This window comes from Polyodon spathula, chromosome 2 (assembly GCF_017654505.1).
Source record: "Polyodon spathula isolate WHYD16114869_AA chromosome 2, ASM1765450v1, whole genome shotgun sequence".
In the NCBI taxonomy this organism is placed as follows: domain Eukaryota; kingdom Metazoa; phylum Chordata; class Actinopteri; order Acipenseriformes; family Polyodontidae; genus Polyodon; species Polyodon spathula.
In genome coordinates this window covers 19,376,571-19,392,521 of record NC_054535.1, presented here as the reverse complement: position 1 = coordinate 19,392,521, position 15,951 = coordinate 19,376,571, and the positions used below count along the sequence as shown (strand labels likewise).

The 15,951-nt window shown below is 37.1% G+C and overlaps 1 protein-coding gene across 4 annotated transcripts in view; it reads right to left on the bottom strand.

Moving 5' to 3' along the window:
• Window positions 1-14,694, bottom strand: part of LOC121331125 (spermine oxidase-like) — a 33,715-nt gene extending 19,021 nt beyond the window's left edge. The window contains exon 1 of one of the 4 annotated variants that reach the window (XM_041278354.1): window positions 14,674-14,694. The gene's annotated coding sequence lies outside the window, so the exon portion shown is untranslated. Of the gene's footprint in view, window positions 1-2,887; window positions 2,974-3,008; window positions 3,141-14,673 lie in introns of those variants that run through there. The other 3 variants (XM_041278361.1, XM_041278341.1, XM_041278348.1) reach the window with 3 other exon arrangements.
• Window positions 14,695-15,951: the final 1,257 nt, after the last annotated feature.

Here is a 15,951-nt window from a genome sequence, read left to right as displayed (position 1 = left end):
ATCAGTTCTATTTGGCAAGTTTTCTGGAAGTTTTAGTCATGAACTAAAGTTGCAGATGATCACTGATGCAGTAAACACTGTTGGGGAGGAGCAAAGAACAGTAGCCGAAATAAGAAAAAACAATTGATAGACCTAGAAAACAGAACGAAATTAAAAGGGAGGGAAAAAAGCTTTAAAGTTGCTTGAGGAAAACTAAAATACCTCACTGTCGACAGAGATTAAGAGCTGTGAAAAGTGACAAGCTATACATACATTAAGGAAAGCCCTTCTTCAGCTGTGTAGAAAAAAAAAAACGCTGTGTAGCAAACGTATTTAAAGAAAAGTGCACTGATCTGTGTTTACTTTTCTGAAAATGTTCTTTTGGACGAAACATATACAGCCTGCTCATCACACTTGCTACCTTGGCACTTATTAGTCTTTAGGGGCATGCCTGATAATCAAGCTGCATTTAGCCTCACCATTTAAAAGTGTGGGGCAGGCAATAACATTCAGGTGGTTGATGCAACAAAGCTTTGTTATTGCTGTGGTGAACTACAGCCGAGATGAATTGAGGAAAGTGCTTTTTCTTACTGTGATTTGGAAATCTAGCGGGTTTCTTTTAAATTTTATCTAGTGTGAAGGAGACAAGCGTCACTATTTTTGTCACTTGAGTTTGGTCCATTTTATTTATTTGTATCACGTTTGTGCGTTTAACTTATTGTACACATTTAATTTGGTTTGTACTATTATTATTAATGTAATAATTGCTGCACGGCATTGCTGCCAGCTTAAAGCAATGCAATCTTCCCAATAATGCTATTATCATACTGAATAAATTGGGACTTTTGGTATATGATTGTATTTAATAAGTAAACTGTTTGTTTTTACAGCTTGACCTTGTTACTGTTATTTTTCACATGTCATTAAATTGTAATTTAAACCTTTTGTATATATCAAAAACTAAAAGCATCCTGTATGTGGTGTTTGGTGGGGAGGGGTGATTATAAAACAGAGACAAGTTCATACTGTCATCATAATGTTTTATGTTTGAAAACCGTTCAGTAAAGCATACAGTTCCACAGCGAGCTAGTAGCAGGAGCGCAATGGTATGTCATAAAACAGGATCTGCGATGGATATTGCTACTTGCGACTGCTGTCTGGCAGTCTCAGGTGTCTGGTGAAAATCTGCGATGTCGCAGCCCTGCAAAAGTTTTATGAAACACAAATTGCAACCTGAGAGAGGTCTGTGAAAGCGATTCCTCGCAAGTCTATTTGAAACACTATTTTAAATGTATTAGAAGACAAAAAGTGACCTTATTTGTATTCAAGATAAGAGATCATGCAAAGGAACCCTTACAAAACACATTCTACTGTGTAGGCCTCTCACTCCTTTGTTTACAAAGTAATTTGATGACCTATTTTTGTTTACACTTTTACAGGTAATAGAATCCCAAAACACCTTAACAATGTTTCCTATAGTTTGTGTAGCATAAGGGTGAATGTTAGGTTCTGTTGGATAAGGCTGCTTTTAAACACAGAAAGTAAAATTATTGATGCGGCTAGAAAAGTTGGCTTTGTCAGAGTCAAAGTGTAATTAATGTCTGGAAAACAAATGCGTGAAAAAGCAAATATTAGGGGGCTTGAGAACTGAGAATGTTATTCTACCGACAGGCCTAGGTTAGCAAACCTTTAAAAGCTGTACAAACCAGAAATGTATTTTGCAGAAATTGTGGACCTTGTGATGTAGGCCTCCTGGTCTTTCTTCCACCTGTACCCAAAATTACTAAACTAGACCAATTCTACCTACTTTAACTCCATCTGTTAAATCAGGGGTCTCCAACCCTGGTCCGGGAGGACCGGTGTCCCTCCTGGTTTTTGTTTCTACTGTACTCTAAATTACTTAATTTGACCAATCAAGTGCTTATTAGAAGTTTAACTGGTCCAATTAAGTAATTTAGGATATAGTTAGAACAAAAACCAGGAGGGACACCTGCCCTCCAGACCAGGGTTGGAGACCCCAGAGTTAAAGAAATTATATCTAGAGCTCCCAGACCTTTTGCCAACACAGCATGCAAAACCTATTTATCAAAGCCACTGACTCAACACCAACATCATTTTGCCATGAATAAAATCCCCTGCATACTGAAAAACACTATGTGTTCATTTGAAAATGAGTTGTGTTCAAATCTTGGGCAGCCCTGTTTATTAGGTTTCAAACTGAAAACTGCCTTGCTCACGACAACAGTGGAAGTCTACTTTGTCTAGAAGTTGTGTACTTTTAGACACACATCTTACTATGCTCCTATTCAGACACAAATAAATAAATACAACGTTTTATAAACAAATGACCAATAAATCGCAGTTATACAATATACAAAACTGCAGCTCTACCTAAGCAATACTTTTTTTTTTTTTTTTTTTTTTTTTTGCACATGAAAATCGCTGTAAGATACTCCCCAGTCACACTCATACAGCATCTCGCTGTTTCCAACACAGCTCAAGCTTAGTCACTACTTTCAGAAATAATAAATCAGCCTAGTTACAGTGTGTCACGCATCTGGCTGCTCCTTGATGCCACGTAAAGAAATAGGTAACGATAGCAATGTAGCGCCCTCAAACTTTTGCGAACAACTTACATTCATTATCATTACTACACGCATAGCCATGTAAACATGGTTATTCACAAAAAAATTTGTAAAACTAACGGCAAAATAAACAACCCATATGATCCACTCCACACCTACTGTACAGTACGGCATAGCTATTTTAATCACTGAGACAAAGATTACACTTCTGGATACTATGGCGTTTCAACAGAAAGCGGAAACCAGTTCAACAGTATTATATTATTACTGTTGAATATTTTTTTTGGTTTGATTCCCCCCCCCCCCTGTTCATAATACCTTACTTTTATTAAATCTTTTACATCCCGGCTTTGTATTCTGGTTGCTAGACGACAGCAAAAGTGTAACAAAAAAAAAAAAAAAAAAAAACGAAGACCCAGTGGAAGTATTAAAATTCACATCTACCTGGCTCTGATCGTCGTCAGCATAAAGCGTCCTCAAGCTCCTGTGTGTTTTCTCTAATATTATATCCTGCTTTGCTTTGTTTTCCGTAAGTGCTAAAACCAGAAGCAGCCAGTTTCCCGTCGCCGCTGCCTTTCACTGAATAAACATGAGTCGCCGTGACGTTTAGATTACTGACCAGCCTCCTATTAATTCTTGAATTCTTGAGCTGCAGGTCGCACCAGTAAGGTGTACATATTTACCGCCTGAGCTTTAGTGCAGCACCGAAGTAGCCACCCCCACCAAAATAATAATAATAATAATAATAATAATAAATAATAAATAATAATATATAATAATAATAATAATATAATAATAATAATAATAATAAAATATTCGCTAAGCGCTGCTGGAAAATAAATGCATTAGCGGAACAATCAGTCAACCCACCCAACAAAAAATATCATAAAATTATTTCATGATGACTGTGAACAAGACATGGATCAAGCAACAGTGTATCCAAACATTTTAATAAATCAGTTACCCAACAAAAGGTATCAATGCGATTCATAACTCGATTTAGTTAATGTTGGATTGTTAGTATTATGGCAACTATTTGTTATTTTCTTTAATTATTCAATTTTGATAGATAGATATGTTGTTTTGTGTGTTTTCTTTATGTAACACATACGGTAAACAGTAATGCAACATTCATCAAATTATATTCTCCACGACATATTAAGAATACAGTTATAACATTATACCAATCAATGGAAATAGACCATAATTACTAGGTGTAAAGTTCAGTCCATATCCTACCAACGATGTATTATTAATCATCATTCTAGGACCGATATGTACAATTGCAACAACTTATAAACATATTAATGTACACATTGATAGTCTAATACAGAACAAATTACCAGTTCTCAGCGCCCAGTGCCAAGGTAGATGTGTGCACAGAAACGCACTGGTCTGACCAGTTGTTGTGGTTCATATACCCTCTGTTTGTGACGCTGCTGTTTGGGGTGGTTACCTTCAGGACTGAGCCTGTACCCCGGTATATGATCTCTATAGCTTACACAGACTTCGAATCCCCCCCCAAATACAAATACATTCTTCAAGACACAGAACCGCACCCCGATAAAAACAGTCTAAACTAATTAGAGTAAATGTACTTAGACATTCCAATAATCCAACACACAGATTATACAAATGAAATGTTATATTGAACTATAGAACAGTAATGTTCCAACAGTTAATACTGAAACATATCAATTAATACGTTAAATGCTAATTGTTTCAAATTAGTCACAAAAGCATACAATCATATACTTCAATTGATTTTTTTTTTTTTTTTAATTCATGTTATCAAGTTTAAAAGTTAGTATGAAAACGTTGCATACAAAACTAAATACAAAAACAAAAACACTTCTGCATCTCAAAATTAGCCCACAGTACAAATGCTTTAGTACAACAGGAAAACGACAGTCTATGAACACAAACACACCACAATAATATTCCAAAAGCATGTATTTATGTTTCAGTTATTTAGCATATCCACACATTATTATTTATTATTATTATTATTATTATTATTATTATTATTATTATTATTATTATTATTATTATTATTTTTGGAACATTTTATTTAGATATAAATGAATTTTTTGGTCTTACAATACAACTCACAGAATGGGTTAAAGATTAAATCAGATTCTGATTAAATTCCTACTTAGTCAGTAAGTTGATAAAGATCTTTCTGGTCACTTTGTCCTTGCTAGGCTTGACATTTTTAAATAGGTGTCGGCCTCTCCTTTGATGTCCAGTTCTAACATGAAAGGCATATGCCATTTATGGTGGATCATTGTTTTTGTGTTAAACATCTTTACAAACTAGAAATAAAACAGGGTTTCTTAAGAAATTACAATTGATTTTATGAGGGTTATAAAAACAGGATACTTCAAAAAGAAACTGGATTGAACCAGATGCTTTGAAGCTAGGGTTAAGACAAATGGGCAATAACCTAGTGATAAGAGATTGGTGTATTTTTCTGATTGGTTTAAGGAAAAATCATGATATCATTTAGAGACTGCATTTAAACTGAAAATACTGAAATGTCCTTTGTATTGCTCTGATTGCTTCTCCGGGTGTAAAGAAATGTAGCATTAAAGTGCATTTCTATTGGTCTCGTAGCACACACAAAAAAATCAATTAAATTAAATAAATAAATACATAAATAAATGTAATTACTGTCTGACAAACCACACTATTTAGCGGTTAAACAGTTTCTTCTTCAACTCAACGGGAAAAAAAAAAATGAAAACCCTGTACGACCAAGATAAAATTCAATGTCCTAAACTTTGAAAAGACTTACTCAAAGGAAATGGGTTGCAGAGAAAACAAACTATAAATAAGTTGAATAAAAAAATAAAATAAACACCCAAACCAATCTTGGGAATGACTCTTTCAATCCTTTGAACCTAAGTTGTGACAAATAAATTACCATGCCATCTAGCTTAACAGGATCCTCACACTATGATGATCACATGTGTGATTTAAATTATACACAGGAAACGTGTAGACCTGATTGGTGGAATTACACAATTGTTTAAAAATTTGGACACATCCACTTCCCAGCAAAGTAAAAATGCACGTGCTGGCTTGATAAGTAATTGGTTAATGTGTTTGTGTGCATGCAGTTTTGCAGAGCAATCATCGGGTGAACTATTGGACTGTTTGTTTATGTGTGCATGTATGTAAAATACCATGAAAAAGTATTTGCCCATTGTCTGATTTTCTGCATTTTTTGCATTTGACACTGAATGTTATCAGATCTTCAACCAAAATATAATATTAGATAAAAGGGACCCTGAGTGAATAAATAACACAAAATTGATACTTATTTTATTTATTTATTAAAAGAAAGTTATGCAACAACCAATGCCCTGTGTAAAAAAGTAATCACCCCCTTAGACTGAACAACTGGTTACGCCACCTTTAGCAGCAATAACTGCAATCAAACACTTCCTATAGTTATTGATCAGTCTCTCACAGCGCTGTGGAAGAATTTTGGCCCACTCCTTCATGCAGAACTGCTTCAACTCAGTGACATTTGTGGGTGTTCGAGCACAATCTGCTCATTTCACTTCTTGCCACAACATCTCAATGCGGATTAGGTCTGGACTTTGACTAAACTTGTTCTTCAACCATTCTTATGTAGACTTGCTTGTGTGTTTCAGATCATTGTCTTGCTGCCTGACACAGCTACACTTGAGCTTCAGCTCATGGACGGATGGCCTGACATTCTCCTGTAGAATTCTCTGATACAGAGCAGAATTCATGGTTCCTTCAATGATGGCAAGTCATCTAGGTACAGATGCAGCAAAGTATACCCAAATTATGACACTACCACCACCATGCTTGACCGTTGGTATGAGGTTCTTACTGTGGAATGCAGTGTTTGGTTTTCGACAGACATAACGGGGCCCATGTTGGCCAAAAAAACTTCCACTCTTGACTCATCTGTCCACTCTCTGCACCCAACTGGTTATAGCCACCAGTGAGCACCAGGGATGGAATACACCCAGCGCTTGCAAGACCAACTGAAAACGCTCACGCCTTTGCCAGAGAACAGCTCCAAGCCACCGGGATCCAACAGCGGCGGATCTACGACATGCAGGAGAGAGGACGCCACTTTCAGCCTGGGGAGTTGGTGTGGGTTTACAACTCCCCGCCGAAAGAAGGAATGGTCTCTGTGACAAAGTGCCCGCCCCTGTGTATATTATCTGTTATATGTTGCATGTGGTGTGTTAAATGTTGGTGTATAGTCATTGATACATGGGATATAAACTGATGTGTGTAACACAAGTGTTTAAAATGTATATTTGTATTTAAGCACAAGGATTGCACAGCACTTCACGTGCAAGTAAAAAGTAATAATATGTGAGCACGGGGAATTGCACTTTTATTAATTCACGTGCAGTTGTGCCGAGACTCCAATTGAATGATTAATTAACAATCGAGTCTTGGTACAGCTGCATAATAACAGCATGTTTTCACCCACTCGGGGTTGGGTGTTTGGTGAGTGGAGAACGGGAGAGAAAGTAGGAGCGTTATAATTTCAATTGCTATTGCGTGCTGGTGGGACCAGCACGATACTTGTATTTATCTGCTCATCATGTTTGTTAGTGTGTCTGTCTGTGCATTGTGTTTTGTTAAGTATAGTCCGTTTTTGTTTGTCTATTTATTTTGGTGTAAAGTGCCGTGTCCTGTTTCTGTTTGTTTGTAAACCCTTTTATTTTGCAATAAACCGGCGCAAGCAAGCACCATCATCCTTTCACATCATCTGTCCTGTCTGTGTGTATTCCTTTTCCTGGTTCTGACGCCGCCCACTTCAGCCGTCTTTGTGACAGTCTCTCAAACTGGATGCTCCTTGGGTGGGACCATGTACAGTGCTGCAGCAAGTGGGTGAGGTGGTCTACCTGGTGCAAAAGGTTGTGCTCCACCATGACCGCCTCGCCCCCTATTCTGTGAATCCACTAGCATACAGTAACTTCTGTTTTACAGTATGTGAATTCAACATTAGGAAATTCTGTGGCATCCAATGCTTGATGTCTGCAAGGCAAGTACTTAATAACATCCAAGCAGAAGAAATTCCTGGCTTTAGGGACAAATGTGGGTATCAGCATAGCAATGGAAGTTCACTGCGTGTCTACGGATAATGTCACTTAACAGTAGCATATATAATGAAAACAACAAGGGACCTAGAATGGAGCCCTGACAGTTAATTTTGGTGGTATATGCAATGATCTAAGAATCTGTGCTTATTTTCTAAAGACGAAAGCGGTGGATAATGTAAAGCTCTACCAGTGAGATTTCCGCCTGCTTCAGCACGGTCAGTAGAACTATCCTCTAGTAAAAAACAAATGCACTGAAAATCAAAGCTTTTCCAACCGACGGCTGGATTTTAACTGTTGTTCTTGTTCCGAGCAAAAATCAAAAATGGCCAGGAAGGATGAGAACATGCAAATGAAGTGTGTATCAAACCCTCTTCCCAGTGCAACAATCAAAAGGGTTGATGTGATGTAGAACCTATTTCAAACAGGCTCCGTCTAAAAAAAGGGTCTGATGTGGGTGCAGTGACTCTGACTAAATTGGTGATAGAATGCAATGTGCTGCTAGAGATTGCTGAGATTTTAAAGGATGAAAGGGATAATGTAGCTGGTATGCCAAAATGAAAAATAGCTAAATAAACAAACACATAAATTAATAAATAAATAAATAAATAAATAAATAAAGACATTTATTTATTTCAACATGTATGTATTTATTTTTATTTATTTATGCATTAATTTGTTTATTTTGGCATAAAATAGCCTCCATAACTGAAACTATAATTTCATACAGTATACATAAAAAAATGTTAAAATAGGAGCTCTCTAACTTTTTTTTTTCTCTTTGTCCTGATGCATTTGCTTTTTACTGTGTTCTTTTCAATGTATCTTCTCTTCTTTCTCTGAATCCGATGAAACATATGAGAACCATTAGCACTAACAGCACTCACCCTGGACTTGGACTCGTGTATTGTGTGTGTTTAAATACTGTGCTTTTTATTTCAGGACTGAACACTGTGTTTATTTAGCTGAGCAGTTCATATTGTTGTGTACTGCCAGTCCCCCATTTATTGTTTACTGTTTTCATGAGACTATTGGGTTACAAATTACAACCACCATTTCAACAGTACTTTGTTGTCTATCGTTATGTTTAACACAGCATCACCTCTACACCTGCGTACTGCAACACACCTTGCCACAATCCCACATCTCCATTGATTGAAATCCTGAAATTACATAAAAACTGCAATTTGCATCATTAACATATACGTTTGTTATTTAAATACTGAATAGTTTTTCCACCACTTATGTAAATTCCACCCATTCCACCTGTCGGAAAACAGCAAAGGGTTTCATTTTATGATGGAAACAACATTCGGGATAAGAGTTGGGTTAAAACAGACAGAGACAGCGAGTTTTGGACTCAGCATTCAGCATGGATCCCATGTCAGAAGCAGTTGTGTGTGGGCTCTAGTCTCAAACATTCACATTTTTTGGAATTCAAATCTCGTCTGTTCCACCGATTCTCAAGGCAGTATTCAAATGTATTCTCCATTCCCAAAGCAGCACAATGATCTCTTTTCACTCGAATAAGTTCAAATTGCACACACTCTTCCCAATTTACATATATTGCCACAGGGGGCCAGTGTCTCTTCCTATAGATTCCCTGATTACATTCGCCTTTGTTCTTCTGTGAAGACACAACTGAATCAAATTGATGTCCAGAAACCTCAGCCCTTGCTCGTACCCCAAATGTGCAGCCCAAAGTTGTCAAAGGGAGAAGGAAATGTTAAAATAAGAGCTGGGTCTGCAAAATAAAACCACACTATTTTAAAACAGACATAGAGAAAAAGAGAAAAAAATGGGATACCATAGCCACTTCTGTAAAGAGTTTGGGATATGCCAATAGAAATACATCCGACGTTCAAAAGCGCTTTTATGATATTCGTAAACATGTTAAAAAAAGGCTCAGCAATTAAGTCACCAAGGAGACCAGAAGGAATATAAATTGGTAAATAATATATAGCCAGATACTGCTGAATCAGCCCCCTGACCAGTCCCAAAACAAAGCAAAAAAACATCTTTCAATTTCTCTCTGTCAACTGCATTCACAATTTCACTGGACTCCAGTAAAAACAGTTCAAGAAAAATACATTGCTTCAGTAAAAAAAAAAAGGAAAAAGGAACATTCCAACTTCCCTTTCTCGCACTCTCAAATTCTCCTCTGCCGTTGCTATAGTTTCATGGTTTGCTGTTGCTGTCACTTGAACAGCTCGTGCCTTTACTTTAATGGCCCTTCCCTATATCAAGTTCAGAGTCCTTTGATCTGAAGCTAAGGGAGTGTCCTGATAAGCAACACCCGACCACATGATTAACAAAGACAGCAAGTGTGTTCAATAAGGGGGGAGCAAAGACACGCTAATTGACAAAAAAAGAAAAAAGGAAAAAAAAACAGGGCATTAACCCATTAACCCATTGTTAAGTTGTACATTTTTGTACACAGCAGTTATACATCCTTTCACACCCAAAACTTCCATAATTTGTTCTGATCATGTTTGTTTGTTTGTCTTATTTTGTCCTAATTAAACGAGCCATCGGTAAGACTAAATGGAAAAAAAAATTTGCCCTTGTGTTCGCATTTGTATTTTGACTAATTTTTCTGCTGGTTTGGTATAATTTTTGATTGTGCTTATGTATCATTTGCTAACACAATTGAACCAGAAGTATTATTTTGGCAGATAAAACCGCTTAAATGCTCATTACTTATGCATTTAGAACAGCAGAAAATTCTGTATGAAATGTGATCACCTGGAAAATAAAATGGAGGATCACGCTAAAAAATAAGTGGATATTCTTAACAGATTAACTGCTGGAAAAATTCTGCAGATTTTGCCATTTCAACCGAAAATGAAACCTCTTTCGAAAACCGGGCCATATTTCTTAAAACTTTATTAGCACTGTGTTTAGCTAACCCTTTGGTAATTGGTCAAAGGAGACCACTTTCTTTGTAAAGCTCAACAGTGTGCGCATGTCATTTGTTCATTTAGAGACAGAACTTGTCTTCTTTTCACACTCAGTGCAGGGTAATAGGTGGTTTCACCTGTTGCCTTATGTTATCTCAGTTGTTAGCAACACTTTCATGAAGAGAAATTTGTTTGACTTACTGAAAGAAGACTGTGGCAGGGCACAAGCCCTGCTACTGTAAATAAGGTGTGTGTGGGAATGAAATGTTGGCAGGGATGCGATTAAATCTATCCCTACCATTAATTACAGGTGTGGCAGTCCTCCAGTTAGGTAACTGTTGCTAATTGGGGAGTAGCCACATGTATAAAAAGGAAGGAGAAAGCCTTTGTGTGGGGGAGGGAATAGGTAGGTAAGCAGGCAGGCAAGACCGCCTGCCCACCCACCTGCCCGCCCGCCTGCCTGCCCGCCTGCCCGCCTGCCTGCCCAACCTGACATTAGTGTTTGTGGTCGGTATTGGTTTTTTAACCTTGTATTTTGACCTTTATGCCTGTTTATTTGTTTAATAAATGTGAGCTACAGCGCTTTAACTACAACTTTCTCTCTCTGAGTCTCTTTCCTGCCAGCTTGGGCCATGATGTTATTGTAAGAAATAATTACACACTATACAAATTGAATATGTAGGCTTTTTCTGATAAAGACGCACCCTGTGCAGGGCAGTGTACACATTGTTCTGTTCCAGTTAAACTGCACAAGCTTTTGCTGTTTCATCAGTCGTTCCCTTTATGCAACCTTTGCTTATGTGCCCCTTGAAATGGTAGAGGAGTGAAAAATCAGTGAAAGGCTGTCTCTAAACATTGTGCAATTTTCCTGTGTTTAATGTAAAGCTTTTTGAACCACTGTATAACATGGCCCAAATTTGTGAAACCTGCAACTCTGCACATACACACTTTACACCCACACTGTTTTAATAAGACCAAGATGAACTGGTATTCTTGGGCCACTTTTTTGTTTGTCACAAATGCTAATTCTTCAAAAGGTGCCCAAACCACAAACTTCTGTTTAAACGACACAATATAGTCACAGAACTCTACTTCCTAAGTATTGTGTTACTCAGTTCCTGTTTTATACTGTGTTCCTGAATAAACTCTTTTGATTGAAACTACCTGAAGAAGACTTATTATTTTTAAGAAGAAAACAAACCTTACACAGTCCTGTTATAGAGCCCATTCCCATCAATGACATCAAGGCTCAAATATAAATTCAACCACGGGAGATGGACAAAAAAAAATTGCAATATGTAGCACTTACACTCCAATGGCAGATAAATATATGATGTGAATGAAATCCCTGAAATATAATATGTATGCCTTTAGCAGAAGGCCAGTGTCTTGATGTGCACATGATGAAGCACCGTTGCTTTTCATACATTTTTTTTTTTATTATTATTTTTTTATGTGTTAAGAAATCAAATTTGCAATGGTTTGGCTGAATTATGTCAAAGGTGAACCATGAAGTGAACAGGATTTCACTCATAATCTACTTATCTGGTTTTTAGAGAAAAGGAATTAGAACAGTATGTAGTTATAATAGTGTAGGAGGTTGGGTTCTAATTAAATGGAGCCTAAAAGAGCTTTTCTGCTAAATGTCAGTTATCTATTTTATCTGAACTATATCAGTGTACTCATGCCTTAGGTGTTTTGAAGAATATTTTATTTAACAAGCAGAACTGCATGGCTCTGTATTCACAATCAATTTAATGATGCACAGCAAAATCCAAGTTTCAAAACAAAACGACAGGGTGTGGTTGAAACCAGCTAACAGTGACATTCAGATTTCACAATTTTAGACTTGGTGTGGTTTCATTTCTCCATATTTTTAAAGTCTCTGGGGACAAGTGTGACCTCCCCAGAGATATACCTCCTGCAGTCCTTTCTCTTTTAGAGTATCTTTCAGGCAGTTGCATGCAGTTGTTTATTTAACTTGTTGTTCAGTGGCATTTTCTACCAAATTCCTCATGTCGTTCAACCCTTTGATTTTGTGCATTAGGCTTTGCTAGTAAATTGTACATGCATGCTATTTTACACTTGACCAAAATAGGTCCAACTATTGCCCCTGTGAAGCTATTTACGGTCAATAGTTTTTTTTTTTTATAAACTCCCTCACATTACATCATCACTCTGAACGTCCTTACTCTCTTCGTCACAACAAAGCAAAATGAATGACAACAAAATGAATTATAAAATATGCTGCAAACACTAAAATCGTCATAAAAACTTTGCTTTCAGTGTTTTCTGACTTCGTAAAGTTCAGACAAATCCAGTTCCATGATATAAATAAATACAACCTTTACAAACTCAATGGACTCCTTCAAGAATTCCATGCCGCAGTGAAAAAGTCAGACAGAGAGTTCTATGCCAAAATGTTGTTTCTAAGCATGCACCATGGATTTCAAAATCATGACTTTCTTGCCTGATTCATAAAACAATTATGGACTGCAGACCTTGGCTCATAGAGGGAAACTAAAGGCCCCTCAGAAAAAAAAAAACTATAGTTACCTCCAGGGGACAATGCCCTCAGCCTGTTTAAAAAATTAATAAATAATATAATATACAGAGGAATGGGAAATTAAATCAAGGTAAAGGCAATCATTTAAATAAAGCTAAAGCACTAACAGATAACAACATAAAATCTCTGAACAGCACACTACATTTTAAAAAAACTCAACCGTACTGCTGAATCTCGTCTTCTTTAATATTAGCATCATAAGGGTATCCATGTATTATAAAAAAAAATAATAGATGGGCCTCTTCAATGAGTTATAGGAAAACAATTCCTTCTCAGGTTTCTGTGACAGTTTATAAATTACTCATCCCTCGATCTTATGACGTTACAGAAACCCTAGATGGAATTATTTTCCTGTAACTCACTGAAGCCCATCTATTATACATATATATATATATATATATATATATATATATATATATATATATATATATATATATATATATATATATATATACACAGTGATACCTCGCCTCGCTATAGTATATGTAGGGCTTCTGATTTTTGGTTTTAACCGATATAACCCGATAAAACACCCCCAATACAAAAGAAAAATGAAATCGGTGGATAGTCAATAAACACCGGAAAACACAGGAAAAACTGTGGAAAAGTTTAATCAATTCACGTTGACTTTACCCTTTTCCCAATAAAAAATAAAAACTACTAAAAAAAAAATTAGAAATGCATTTCCCAGTGCTGCTGGGCAATGTCCCGCATTCCTGACTTGTATCTATCATTGATTCGTTCTGAATACTTTAAACCCATCCCAACTATTGAGTGACAGCACATTCCTATATTTCTATCGGAGACTCCACTTGTGAGACTTAAATCGAGATTACAATCAGGAATGGAGGATTAGCGAGTTTTAAATCTGTATTACAGTTAAGACACAGAGGATTTAAAACAGAATTGTATAGCAAAATGTACAAAAATGCCTACACACAAAACCCCCAGACGAATGTGCCCATGACCATAGGGACTTTGCTGTGGAAGACAACAAAGGACAGAAGGTACAACTTCAGTGTGCAAGTACTGTGGAGTTACTATTATACATATTTTTCCAGAAAACAAAAACGCTTAAGCATTTTGGAAAGTAACCGAAAACACAAATTTCAGTATAACAAAAACAAAAGCCCTGTAAACTAACCCAACAATTTACAAACTCAAAAATAGCTAAAAAATAAGCACCGAAAAATACAATTAATAAAAACCAATAAACAGAAGCCCTAAGTTACAACTGAGAGACTTATAGAGGCTAAGTATAAGTGTCTCAATTATAATGAGCCTCGGATATAACACTCCTACCACATGTTCCCCTACAGTAAATACAGTACCGGTGTTGTTCAAACAATAAACAACTTCTCAGTTTAACTTCTGTTTCTGTCTCTCCCTTTAGATACAGTATCTGAACTGAACAAAAGCTGTGCTGGCACTTTATAACTCAGACATCTTATTCAGTATTTGTTTTATAACTAAATAAATATTAGGCCTGTTACATAGAAGGCATGATTTTCTTCAGCATTATTTCTCAGAGATTGACAACTTACCTATTAAAGAACAGCTTCATTGACTCTTCAGTACAAAAAGCGGGCATTCCCGGTTTCCCAGGCTATTTAGAACACATCAGTGTGATCTGGCAACAAATTCAATAAAAAGGAAAGGAAAGAGCTCCATGTGACATTCCAGGATTTGGCTAATGCATATGGTTCAGTGCCACATGAACTTCTTTGGGCAGCATTTGATTTTTTCAGTGTACCGATGACAATAACAAATTTAGTGAAAGCCTACTTTGGAGATTTGCAATTTAGTTTTTCAACTTCAGAATTCAGCGCTACATGGCAATGCCTAGAAGTTGGAATAATGGCAGGATGTACCATTTCTCCACTGGCTTTTACCATGGCAATGGAAGTAATTATTAGGTCATCAAAATGGGTAGTGGGAGGAGAGAACTGGGCTTCTGGAATGCAACTTCACCAATTCCAATTCCAAAATACAAGAGTAGTCTGCACTAATCAGCTATTGGGCAAATTAACCAATAACATCAAATAGACACGAATGCAATTCAAGCCCACTAAGTCAAGGAGCATCTCTATAATTAAATGTAATGTAGTAGATAAAAGGTTCTACATTAATGGTGAGGCAATACCAACAGTATCTAAGAAGCCAGTGCAAAGTCTTGGGAGATACAATGGGGATCTAAAGGACACAGTTTGTGTGGGAGAACTTAGACAACAAGCAGCGGAAGGGTTGAAGTGCATAGACAGCAGCGCTTTACAGGGCAAACTGAAACTCTGGTGCTTTCAATTTGGTTTACTGCCAAGGCTGTTGTGACCACTGACTGTGTACGAGGTTTCTTTGACAACAGTTGAGAGGCTGGAAGCTTTAATCAGTTCATACGCCAGGAAATGATTGAGAGTTCCACGCTGCCTCCGCAGAGTGGGACTTTATGGTAAAGGAATACTGCAGCTACCAGTCTCTGCTCTAACCAAGGAGTTTAAGTGCATCAAGGTCCGACTGGAAATGGCATTAGTAGATTTACGTGACAAAGGCATAAGGGAGGCAGGACCTGTGTTGAAAACTGGAAGAAAGTGAGCAGCAAAGAAAACCATGGAAGATGCAAAGGCTGCCCTTCGAAGTTCAGCATGGAAGAGGGAGTCTTGGTCTCATTTCAGCTTCTCCTACATGGCACAAGGCATCCCCAGCTCAATGGAAGAAACTGGCAGTCAATGAGGTGCAAAAGCAGGAGGAGAGGATGAGGTGTGTAAAGGCTGTTTCCTAGGCCAAAAAGGAAAAATGGATGAGATGGGAGAGTATGGAACAACACA